This window comes from Microtus oregoni, unplaced genomic scaffold (genome assembly GCF_018167655.1).
Source record: "Microtus oregoni isolate MIOR12 unplaced genomic scaffold, Mior012 000045F_ref0000178, whole genome shotgun sequence".
NCBI classification, from domain to species: Eukaryota; Metazoa; Chordata; class Mammalia; order Rodentia; family Cricetidae; genus Microtus; species Microtus oregoni.
Window position 1 is genome coordinate 16,476,042 of NW_024543219.1, and position 12,099 is coordinate 16,488,140.

A 12,099-nucleotide genomic window follows, 5' to 3' on the forward strand; every position below is an offset into this window, starting at 1 on the left:
TACTGTCTAGTATAGTTGCAAAAGATATCCAAGCAAGCACTGGATAAGGTTTCTTTCAAAGTTCTTATTTGGAGTTCTGGCCAGAACATCATGAGAAGGTACACCATTTTAGCAGCTGGTACCCAAAAACCAGTGTTATAGTAGTGCTATTAGCATCATGACATCATCTCAACCAGGTGGAGTTGTTGTTGTGGGCCCCATCTTTTCTCTGGAAACTTTAAAGATTACTGTAGGAAAAGGATCTGTAGGAAAATTGATTGTTAATTGTGGAAAACTTAAACATTATTCATAGAGACATACATTTAATAAAGAATATGATATAGACAAAATAGACATGGAGGAAGTAAGTTTTTTTAAGTCGTTTTTCTGTCCCATATCAGATGGCCCCGATATGAGACAGAAACTCTAAATGTTTATTTTGACAGTGAGCTTTGCTGTAGAGAAGTACAGAGTCATTTTCCAACCCCAAAGTCAGCTCTATATATTGTGCACATGTTTTTCTCTAGGGGTCTCAGAAAACCACGCTTCACCCTTGGATCCACCTCTTAAAGATGATTGGATAACAAAGCTTCCCCCATCATTTGGTTTTTGTTTTGTTGTAATTAATTCATATATTTTTAGTTTTTTTTTAAATGGTATCTCACTATCCAGGTTTTATGCTCCCTCTGTAGCTCAAGCTGACATCCAACTCATGATTTTCCTACAGCAACCTCCCAGAATACAGGTTTATGCCATAATGTAAAAGTACATTTTTTTAAAGAAAAAATTAAACTACTTCCAAAGATTTAAAAAAAACAAAGAAGTTGCTTTGATCTATGGAAGGGCAGAATATAGCAAGGTGAGAAATCCAAGCAGAGATAAAGGAAAGAAGGTGGAGTCAAGCAGATGCTATGTAGCTGTCAGAGGAGAAAAACACCAGAACCTTGCTGGTAATCACAGACTTGTGGTGCTACACAGATTAATAGAAATGGGTTAATTTAAGATGTAAGAACTAGCTAGAAATATGCCTGACCCATCGGCCAAAACAATTAATATAGCTTTTGTGTGATTATTTGTGTCTGAGTGACTGGAAAATGAAAAAGCACATAGCACCTTGAAGTGCCCAGCCAGGAGCACACTAAGGCTGCCTTCTGAATGGCCAGATAAGAATATTGTCTCCCCTTGGACCTAGAGGGGCTTCCAGGTGCCCAAAGCGAGGTCCCCAGTTAGTTCCTGGGGCAGCTGAAGATAGGGAACCTGAAATGATCCTAGCCTTTAGCCATACTGATGAATATTTTGCATATCACCATAGAACCTTCATCTGGCGATGGATGGAGATAGAGACAGAGACCCACACTGGAGTACTGGACTGAGCTCCCAAAGTCCCAATGAGGAACAGAAGGAGGGAGAAGACGAGCAAGGAAGTCAGGACCAAGAGGGGTGCACCCACCCACGGAGACAGTGGGGCTGATCTATTGGGAGCTCACCAAGGCCAGCTGGACTGTGACTGAAAAAGCATGGGATATAACCGGACTCTCTGAATATGGCGAACAATGAGGGCTGATGAGAAGCCAAGGACAATGGCACTGGGTTTTGATCCTACTTCATGTTCTGGCTGTGTGGGAGTCTAGCCAGTTTGGATGTTCACCTTCCTAGACCAGGATGGGGGGGGGTGGACTTTGGACTTTCCACAGGGCAAGGAACCCTGACTGCTCTTCAGACTTGAGAGGGAGGGGGAGAGGAGTGGGGGGAGAGGGAGAGGAGTGGGGGGACAGGGAGAGGATTGGTGGGGGGGGAGTGGGAGGCTGGGAGGAGGCGGAAATTGTTTTTTTCTCAATAAAACAAAAAGAAAGTTAAAAAAAAAAACATATCCTTTAGGCAAAGTCTCCAGGCTTTGTTAGTTTAACTTAGTCAAATATCAATAAAGTAAGAAACTTGAATGTCAAAAAAAAAAAAGAATATTGTCTCCTCTCCAGAACTGCTAAACTAGACTAACCAAATCTGCTACATTGAGCTTCAGTCTATTACAAGCAACTTGTCCACCTTGCCACCTACACTTTCAGCTCTAAACTGGTTCCACAGATCCTTAGAATCTGAGACCACCTCACCTCAGGCAACATGTCCAGAAGGCATTCTTTTCTAACAGACCTGAGATGGCCAACGCCATCTGTTCCATCTGAAGATCCTTATGTCCCTTTGCTATCTCTACCCATTCTCCTCCAAGTCTAGGGCTCGCTGTTGTTCTCCCTCCTGTGTTATTCTATGCTTGAAAAATTGGGCTTCCACTACGATAGTTTTCTCTATAATTACTCTCGTATCTGAAGCAACCAGAAATGTTACTGAGGTGGCTGGGACACGTGTCATAAATATCTAATACCTACCATCAACAGACGAAGGTATAATAGATACATGGGATGATAAATACCTTTATATGTAAAGATAAATATTATGCACGATACATGCACAAATAATTGTAATAAAAATTTTAATTAAAACCAAAATTTGACCACATTATTTTGAGACTGAAATTTGACTCCTTTAACAGCCATCAATATGATTGGGCTCATAATTATCACCAGGGTTCTCAATATTCTCTTTTCTCTATGGAAAAATTTTAAAAATTTACTTATGCTATAGGCATTTTGTCTTCAAGCTAGCTGCTCTCTGAGTTAGCAGCTCCCTACATAGGTTAGGGTGTGAATTTGAGATGATTAAAAACACTTACACAGAGCTATACTTTGGTATTTGGTGTTCCTCCAAGACCCCAAAGTGCTAAAGACTTGGTCCATAATGTGACATGATTGGGAGGTGATAGCTTGTCCTTAAGTTCCTGGGGACACGCTCCTGAGAGGACTATGAAACCCCATTCTCTCCCTCTTTCCCTTTGCTCCTAGTGAATGATATAAGCTATTCCCTTCTCATGACTCCCACAAGCATAAGCTGCCTCACCACAGGCCAAAGCAGTGGGGCCAATCACTGGTTGAACCTCCCAAACCTGTAAGCCAAAATAAGTCTGTTTCCTTTATAATCTAATTGTATCTGGTATTTTGTTACCTTTGTGGGAAGTAGGCTCGTACACATAGTTTGCTGTATAAGTAGCTGGCGTTTTACTGTAATAAAAACATGGCCTGTGACCTCCATCCCTGACTGAGTGTTAGCTTGTCAGACTCCCAAGTGAGCGTTATTATCAAGAGAAGGTGATGGAGGGATGGGCATGAGCCAAGAATGTGTGAAAGCAGAAAAGCTACTAAGAATTTTCTTCACATACTCAAAATTGTAATTTCAAACAAATTATTAAAGAGTAAAAACGAAAAAGCATATTAACCTCAAGTACTGGTCCCAAAACAAAAGCTCAAGATGATGACAGTGCCTTTGAGCTCTTCTGTGAAGCCTTCTTTCCCATTACTGGCATTGCTTTTCGGTGCTGTGGAACTGTGGCTGTCTTAACAGACCTCCACTCTGTTGCCAAACTCTCTGTCTCATTCAAAATACCATCTCTAAAACTAACAACCCAAGTCAGTTAATTTAAAAAGAAAATATTTTTATTTTGGCTCACAGTGTTGGAGGTTCTAATTGAAAATGGACTGATTCCAATGTTTGGGGTTTTTGATGACCACAAACACATCAAGAGGGAGTGTTGAGGAAACCACTCACCTCATGAACGAGAAAACAGCACAAGAGAGGGACAGGACTATACCAGGGTCCCACAATAGCTTCAGGGGTACACCTCCACTGACCCAAGAGCACACACTGAAGCTCTCGCTCTTGCGAAGATGCTGCCAATTCCCAAAAGCTTTGTTGCCTTAGTTTGTCCTCTATTGCTGTGACTATAGCTACCTCAAAAACAACTTGGGAGGAAAAGGTTTATTTCAGTTTGTAGTTGTGGTCCATCATGAAGAGAAATCAGACACTTGGAAGCAGGGACTGAAGCAGTGACCAAGGAGGAGCGCTATGCAATTACTATCTTGGTTTGTTCAGCCTGCTTTTGATACAACCAGAACCCCTTTCCCAGGGGTGGCATCATGTACAGTAGGCTGGGTCCTCCTCCATCAAATGCTTCCTTCCTCAGTTGGGGTTTCCTCTTTGTAGATGACCCTTGCTTGTGTCAAGTTGATAAAACAACAAACAAACAAACAAAAACAAAACAAAACAAAACCCCACCTAACTAGCACAGGGAATATTCAATACCCAAGTTGTATAGCAGTGTCCTCTCCCAGAATGTATGTCTCAAACTTTTATTAGATTTTATATCCACAGGGGCCTGTTTCCATCATAATTGGGGAACTAGACGCCAATGTTTTCTGTTTGTGTGTTTTATAAGGGTTAGTCTGTTTTCCAGGTGCCCCAAACTCCTAGGCTCACGTGATCCTCTTGCTGCAGCCTCCCAAGTATCTAGGACTATGGTATCAATAATCTTAGAGGAGTGGGGACCCTGCGGCTCAGGAGAGCCTTCCCTGGCCGGGCTGCAACTGGGACATAGTGGGACCGCTACAGGCAGGACCAAGCGGTGGCCCAGCTCCAGCTCCGCAGACAGTGGGGCCTATCTCTTGCGCCCTCACTCTGCTGGGCTGGTCTCCCCAGAGGCGGCGCAGTGGACTCGCTCAGGGCCATGACCGGACACAATTGGTGATTACAGCTGCCTTCTAAAAGTTAATTCTCGTCAACTCTTCTCAACTTTAAAAAAAAATACCTGGTGTCATACTTCAGAAAAAGGAAACTAAAAGAGCCTTAGATTTCACTGATTCTCAAGAAAATGAAGAAAATCTTCTGAATATAGAGGATCTGAGATTGACAAGCTTGTTCCTGCTGCACAGTCTTCGCCGATAAACTGTGAGAAGGGAGAGAGAGCTCGTTACCATTTGTGGGACTAAATAATGTCCGCAACACTTGCTATCTGAATAGCATTCTTCAGGTGTTATATTTTTGTCCTGCTTTTAAATCCGGAGTGAAATACTTATTTAATATTATTTCAAGGAAGAAAGAAGCTATGAAGGATGACTCTAATCAAAAAGATAAGGGAAGCTGCCAAGAAGATCCTTTGGCAAGCTTATATGCAGTTTACAGTCCTTAATAATTTCAGTTGAACAACTTCAGGCTAGTTTTCTCTGCAATCCAGAGAAATATACAGATGAACTTGCTACACAGTCAAGGCGACAGCTTACCACACTCAGGGAGCTCAACCCTATGTATGAAGGTCATCTACAGCATGATGCACAGGAGTGTTCTAGTGTATTCTAGGAAACATTCAAGAAACATGCCAACTCCTGAAAAAAAGATGAAGAGAAAAGTTTGCCTCAATTATCTACAGACAGAAGAAAAATCTCATCAGAAAGAGGAAATGAGAGGAGTCAACAGCACGTATATTGACAGTATGAGGAATCTGGAGGATTTTAAAGGAAAACTCCCAAAAGGAAACTGGAAAAGGAAAAGTGATAGTGAGCCTGGTAACATGAAGAAGAAAGTTAAGTTGTCCAAGGAGTCTCAGTCATTGGAAGAGAACCAGAGACAAGCTAGATCAAAAAGAAAAGCTGCTGGCGACACATTAGAGGCTTCTCCTAACATCGTCCCCGAGTATGTTTCTGAATATGAGAGTGTAAGACCCACCCAAAAGAAAGCAAAAGTTAAAATAAACTGGCTAAAATCTACAACTAAGCAACCCAGCATCCTTTCTAAGTTCTGAAGTCTGGGGAAAATAATAACAAACCAGCGATCCAAAGGACAATCTAAAGAAAATGAGTCTGATCTTGTTGAGGACCCAGGGAAACATGAAGGTGATTCTACAGCTAATGGTGGTACAGTCGACTCTCCAGGAAGCAGTGGTACACCTGTGGCTGCTAGTGATAGGAAGCCCGTAAACAAACGTGCAAAACAAATTGGTTTTGAACTTGTAGAGAAATTATTTCAAGGTCAGCTAGAATTAAGGACTCGCTGTTTGGAATATGAAAGCTTAACAGAAAGAGGAGACGATTTCCAGGATATTCATGTCCCGGAACTATAAGAGGAGCTTTCTAAAGTTTAGGAGAGTTCTGAAATTTCTCCAGAGCCAAAAACAGAAATGAAGACCTTGAGATGGGCAATTTCACAATTTGCTTCAGTGGAAAGAATTGTAGGGGTAGACAAATATTTCTGAGAAAATTGCCATCATTATACGGAAGCACAGCGAAGGCTCTTATTTGATAATATGCCTGAAGTTATCACTATCCGTCTGAAGGGCTTTGCTGCCAGTGGCTTGGCGTTTGGTTGTGATGGTGGTGGATGTTGCAGGATCAACACTCCTTTGTTGACACCTCTTAAACTGTCCCTAGAAGAATGGAGCACAAAGCCAACTATTGACAGCTATGGATTATCCGCTGTTGTGATGCACAGTGGCATTACCACTGGCAGTGGGCACTATACTGCTTCTGTTAAAGTCACTAATCTTAACAGTCTGGAACTGGATAAAGGGAATTTTGTGCTTGACCAGATGTGTGAGATAGGTAAGTCAGAGCCACTGAATGAAGAAGCAAGGCGGGTGGCTGAAAATTATGAAGATGAAGTATCAGTTAGAGTTGGTGGAAACACCCAACCAAGTAAAATTTTGAACAAAAAAATGTAGAAGCTGTTGGACTTTTTGGAGGACAAAAGAACAAAGCAGGTTATGAGCCACAGAGCAAAGCAGATTATGAGCCGTACAACAACGTGTCTGATCCTGGTAAGGCTGCAGGGACAGCATTTGCTGAAAACAGAAATTCTGAAACTAATGATACTAATGGGACCCAACCAATCTGACAGGAACAAGGAATTCAGTGACCAAACAGGCATTAACGTGAATGGATTTGAGAACAAAATTTCATATGTAGTGCAAAGCTTAAGTATGAGGGGAAGTGGTGGCATTTTGATGATTCTGAAGTAAAAGTTACAGAAGAAGAGGACTTTTAAAATTCTCTTTTCCCTTCTACATCTCCTACAGCTACTCCCTACTTGTTATTTTATGACAAATTATAGTGAGTATATTTTTCTTGTGTATATATTAAACAGATCTGGATAAACATTGGTAAAGTTGATTACACTTAAGAGTCTTTAATTTATCTTTTGAAGCTACTGGATATTTGTCTCTCTAGGCTTTCATATAAATAGTAAGATTTTAAATACTGAAAACCATGTTAATTTTTAGAATCATTTTCCTTAGTAAAGACTAGTGATGCATAAGCTTCTGGGAACAGACTTGTATAGGTACTAAATAATCCAAAATAGAAGCTTGAAAGCAGTTAACACTTTTGGATTTACACAATCTTATGTGTTTTCTTTTTAAAATAAAGTGCTTGTATTCTTCATACTTTGGGGTAATTATCTACTTGATATTTATAGGTCTGGCTTTTTCACCTGAGAAACAGAATTTCATTCAGTGTATTTAGTTTTATAGTAGTCATGGAGCCAAATCTTTGGGCTGTACCAGAGGTACGTAGTCTACATATTCACAATGTTATATATTTTGTGCCTTCAATAACTTTGAAAAATGTCTCAGAAAACCTGGCAGTCCCTCTATCTTCATAAGAATTTTATATGTATTTATGAATATGACTCTAGTCAATCTTTTGGGCATGACTATTTTGTATCCCTTCATTTTTATTCTGCACAATCTCTATATAGTTCATCGACTTAGAGGTGCGACCTTTAACTTTTTTTTTAAAACTGGGAGGTCAATAAAATTTAAGCTGTTTAACAAAAATAATAATAATAATTTTAGAACCTACCCACTAAGTAGCTGAGGCATATTTATCAAGTGCATTCCATTTGAAGCTTGCTCTTATTATTCAGCACCTTTTAAAGCATTGTGAGAAAATTGAAACGTCTCCACATGACAAAAAACAAACACAATTTGTAAAATCATTCTTTGACCATTCCCTTATTTTAACCATATAAAGCAAGCAGTGAAAACATGGTTCAGTGGGTAAAGTGCTTGTTTTACAGACATAGGATCTGAGTTCAGATTTCTGACTTCCTATGGGGGTGAGGGAGCAGAGTATTGCAATGCCTGCCAGTAGACCCAACATCAGAAGGCAGAGAAAACTGGATCTTGGTGCCTTACTGTCTGGCTTGTCTAACCAGCTGATGAGTTGAATGTCCAGTGACAAACCCTGATCAAAAAATAAAGAGTGATAGAGGAAGATACAGAACATTGACCTTCAGTCAACACACATGTATACTCATAAAAACATGCATCCACATGTACATGTACATGCACACACACACACACATACATACACACACACACACACACACACACGAGACTGCTCTGTCATTTCCTGGCCACCCAGACCTGAATAATCACACAGAAACTATATTAACTACAACACTATTTGACCTATTATCTTAGGCTTCTTATTAACTAACACATCTTAAATTAACCCATTTCTAATAATCCGTGTATCATCACAAGGCTGTGGCTTATAGGATCAGGGTCAGTTTCTCTTCTGATGTCTTTCTCCTTTGGTTTCTACATGGTGTCTCTGACTCTGCGTACTCTCTCTATATGTGTCTTCCAGCTTGGTTATATTCTGCTCTGCCATAGGCCTAACCAATGGTAATAAAACATATTCACAGTATACAGAGAGGAATCCCACAGCATTTCCCCTTTTCTGTCTAAATAAAAAGGAAGGTTTTAACTTTAACATAGTAAAATTACATGTAACAAAACAGATTCAAGCAAGAATTATAGTTACAATATTTAGTTACAATATTTAGTCTATTAAAGAAATATCATCTAATTTGTGTTTGTGAGTATAAAGTTTCATATCTAATTTATCTTTTATCATAACTAAGAAAAACAATAACTATCTGTTTTCAACTATTTAAAGACCCCAGAAAAATATAATATTACCTAATTAAACATGAAGTGCATTGTAAGCAACTTCCAAAACTTTAGAATTGACAGAGATATCTTGCTACCTGAACAGTCACACAAAGTTCTTCTGTAACATTGGGGCATCCATCTTCAGCCACCAGGCCCATAGTATCTGACAGACTTTTCTATGAAGCAAGAAATCAGAAATGCTTTCTTGCCTATCTAGGCAGTTTGTTAGTCACTTTCTTTTATGTCCTGCAGAAAGTCTGGCAGTTTCTTCTGTGAAGCAGGAACTCTGAAGGGCCATCCCATCTTTTGGAATATTCAGCAGTCACTTTTCTGTGAGTCCTGCCTGTCCAGTTCATACAGTATACCATCAAGTAGTCCAGGCAACAGCAGTTTCATGCCCAAATGGCTAACCTTGTAACACTGAAGGCAAATTTTATAATGAGTTTCTTCAATGCCCATCAACCTCTCTGAAGTAATTGGTGCTGACAGAAGCAGACATGTCTCACTGTTGAGAAGTGTCTAAGTTATTAAAATATTTTAAATGCCATATTCTGTAGGTCTTTGAAATGCTGAAGATGTATTTAACTGAAATATATCTCTATATATTTAGAAAACTTAACTAATATAATTAAAAGCTTGGTAATTACAGATGACTATTAATCTGCATTTCTTAACAATACACTACATTTTAAAATGAGCTGCACAAACACAATACCTTAAACAAGAGCAGAAATACTTATATAGTGTAACAAAGTTGACTTAAATCTGTATCATTAGACTAAGATTCATACCAATGCAAAGTATTCATTTCTATATCATATCTTTCTTTAAGTGAAAACAAACATTTATAAACAATCATTTTGGGAATTTGGGAATTATTTTCTCCAAACTGCTTCCTGTTGTTTGCTGTGTGAAGTATTTTTAGGGTTCACAGAGACCTTTGTGTGGGGGGGGGTTGTTCCATCAAAACACATTAACCTGGAAGAAATCCACAGGTTCTCATCTTCTATAGAAATAAAAGTAGAACCTATTTTCCAAAGTAACATATCCTTAGGTTTAAATTTTGAAGTCATGATATCTTTATGTTGGTTTAACTTAGCAGTATCTAGAATCAAATGTCTAATTGCAGTCAAAAAACTTCACAGAAAACTCAATAATATACATAATCCAGACTCTCTGTGTCCTTTATGTGGCTTATTTTTCTTTATAAGATGAATATTTAGTTCGGTCTTCTTATTAACTAATTCTTATAATTTTTTTGTTTTTTTTGTTTGTTTTTGTTTTTTTCGAGACAGGGTTTCTCTGTGGTTTTGGAGCCTGTCCTGGAACTAGCTCTGTAGACCAGGCTGGTCACGAAGTCACAGAGATCCGCCTGCCTCTGCCTCCCGAGTGCTGGGATTAAAGGCGTGCGCCACCACCGCCCAGCTCTAATTCTTATATTTTAAATTAATCCATTTCTATTAATTTGTGTGTCACCACAAGGCTGTGGTCTACCAGGTAAGTTTTCGTTCTGGTGTCTTTCTCTCTCGGCCACTACATGGCATCTCTTTGACTCAGCCTACTCTTTCTATATATCTCTTCCAACCCGGCTATATTCTGCCCTGCCATAGACTGAAGCAGTTTCCTTTTTACCAATGGTAATAAAACATATATACAGCATACAGAGGGGAGTTGTACACCACACACACACATACACACACACACACACACACACACACACACATTCACGCGCGCACACACACACACACACACAAACTAAATGAATGGATAAATGAATAAATAAGAAAAAAACATAGGACACCTGACAGGTTCAACTATAAGATTTTTTTTTCTAACATGTGAGAAAGTTCCTTGTGGGAGGGGAGCACTTTGGCTTCGTTGGGTTTGGTTTGTTTTTTTGAATAGGATCTTATGTAGCTCAAACAGGTCTCAGATTTGTCTTGTTGAGGACAGCCCTGAATTCCTGACCCTCCTGCCTCCACCCTCCTGTGCTGTGTTTGCTGGAGTGTAACACTGTGCCCTGGCTTAAGTTTCTTCTTCTGATGAGACAAAGCAGGTTTAATTTGTGGAAAGCATGGGAATCATTGTAGGCCAGTGGCTATGTATTATAGCTCTTAACTCTCTTTATTCTGTCAGACATTTCATTGTGTCTCATTTTCTTTGTTTATGCTTTCTTGTGTTCTGATGTGTGTTCTGACACAATTTTTCACCATATAGACCTGGCTGGCCTGGAACTCACCATGTAGACCAGGTTAGCCTTGAATTCACAGAGCTCCATGAGCCTCTCCCTTTCAAGTGCTGAGATTAAATGTATGCTGAAATCTTGTTTTTTAAAGTATTGATAGGAGTTTAGTTGCTTTGAATATGCAACCTAAAATATCCACTTTTACCCCTGCCCTCCACAGAGGAAATTTGTAAGAAATGAAAATATTAAATGAGTAGTGCTCATTTAATGGGCATAGTAGCCTGTTCCTGCAATCCCAACGCTTGGGAGGCTGAGTCAGGAACATCAAAAGATGATCAAGGTCAGTGATCATCTGAGAATGAGACCCTGAAGAAAGAAGGAAAGAAAGGAAGAAAGGAAGGAAGGGAGGGAGGAAGGGAGGAAGAGAGACAGAAAGAGGAAGAAAATGTACTGCTAAGTACCAACACTGATACACAACGGAAATGCTAGTCCATACAACCCAGGAGAGGTACCTGCTCTCCAATTCCCACCTGGCACAGCAGACTGAATGGAGTAAGGACAGAGCGTGGAGAGAATATTGAAATCTGTTTATTGGAACGGCCTAGACCTGCATGACAAAACCAAACAGCAGAAACTTTGGAGTCCATATCATATAAACCAGTTCTTGCCATCGACTGGCTGTATTTAACTTGGGCCATTCCCCTTGCCTATCTGGGTCATACCATCCAAAAACAAATAATGAAAATAATCTCCTCCATCAGATAATTCCAGATCACCAAGGAGACTTGAAACAGTTAATGCCTTTCCCGTGTTCCTTCTTGGGCTTAGCAAAAAGCAGGAGGTGTTTTATCATTCTTTCAGACATCTGAATAGAGCCTAGGTCCAGGGAAAAAAAAAACCAACATCAACAAAAACAAAAGCAGTAAAGGGTTCAAGTCTAAGCAAGGGTCCTACACTGCTGGCATGTGAGAAAGGTTCTAGGAAGAATCTGTGGAGAGAAATGCTCATGGGAAGGGGGAAAACCTCAGGAGTTGGGTCTGCAAGGAAGGCACCAAACACTGAGATCCAGTAGAGAGAAAAGGGTGCTTATCTATTATTACTG

The 12,099-nt window shown here is 39.8% G+C and overlaps 1 pseudogene; it reads left to right on the plus strand.

Moving 5' to 3' along the window:
* Nucleotides 1-334: 334 nt before the first annotated feature.
* On the plus strand, nt 335-6,963 carry LOC121434976 (annotated as a pseudogene).
* The last annotated feature ends 5,136 nt before the right edge of the window (nt 6,964-12,099 follow it).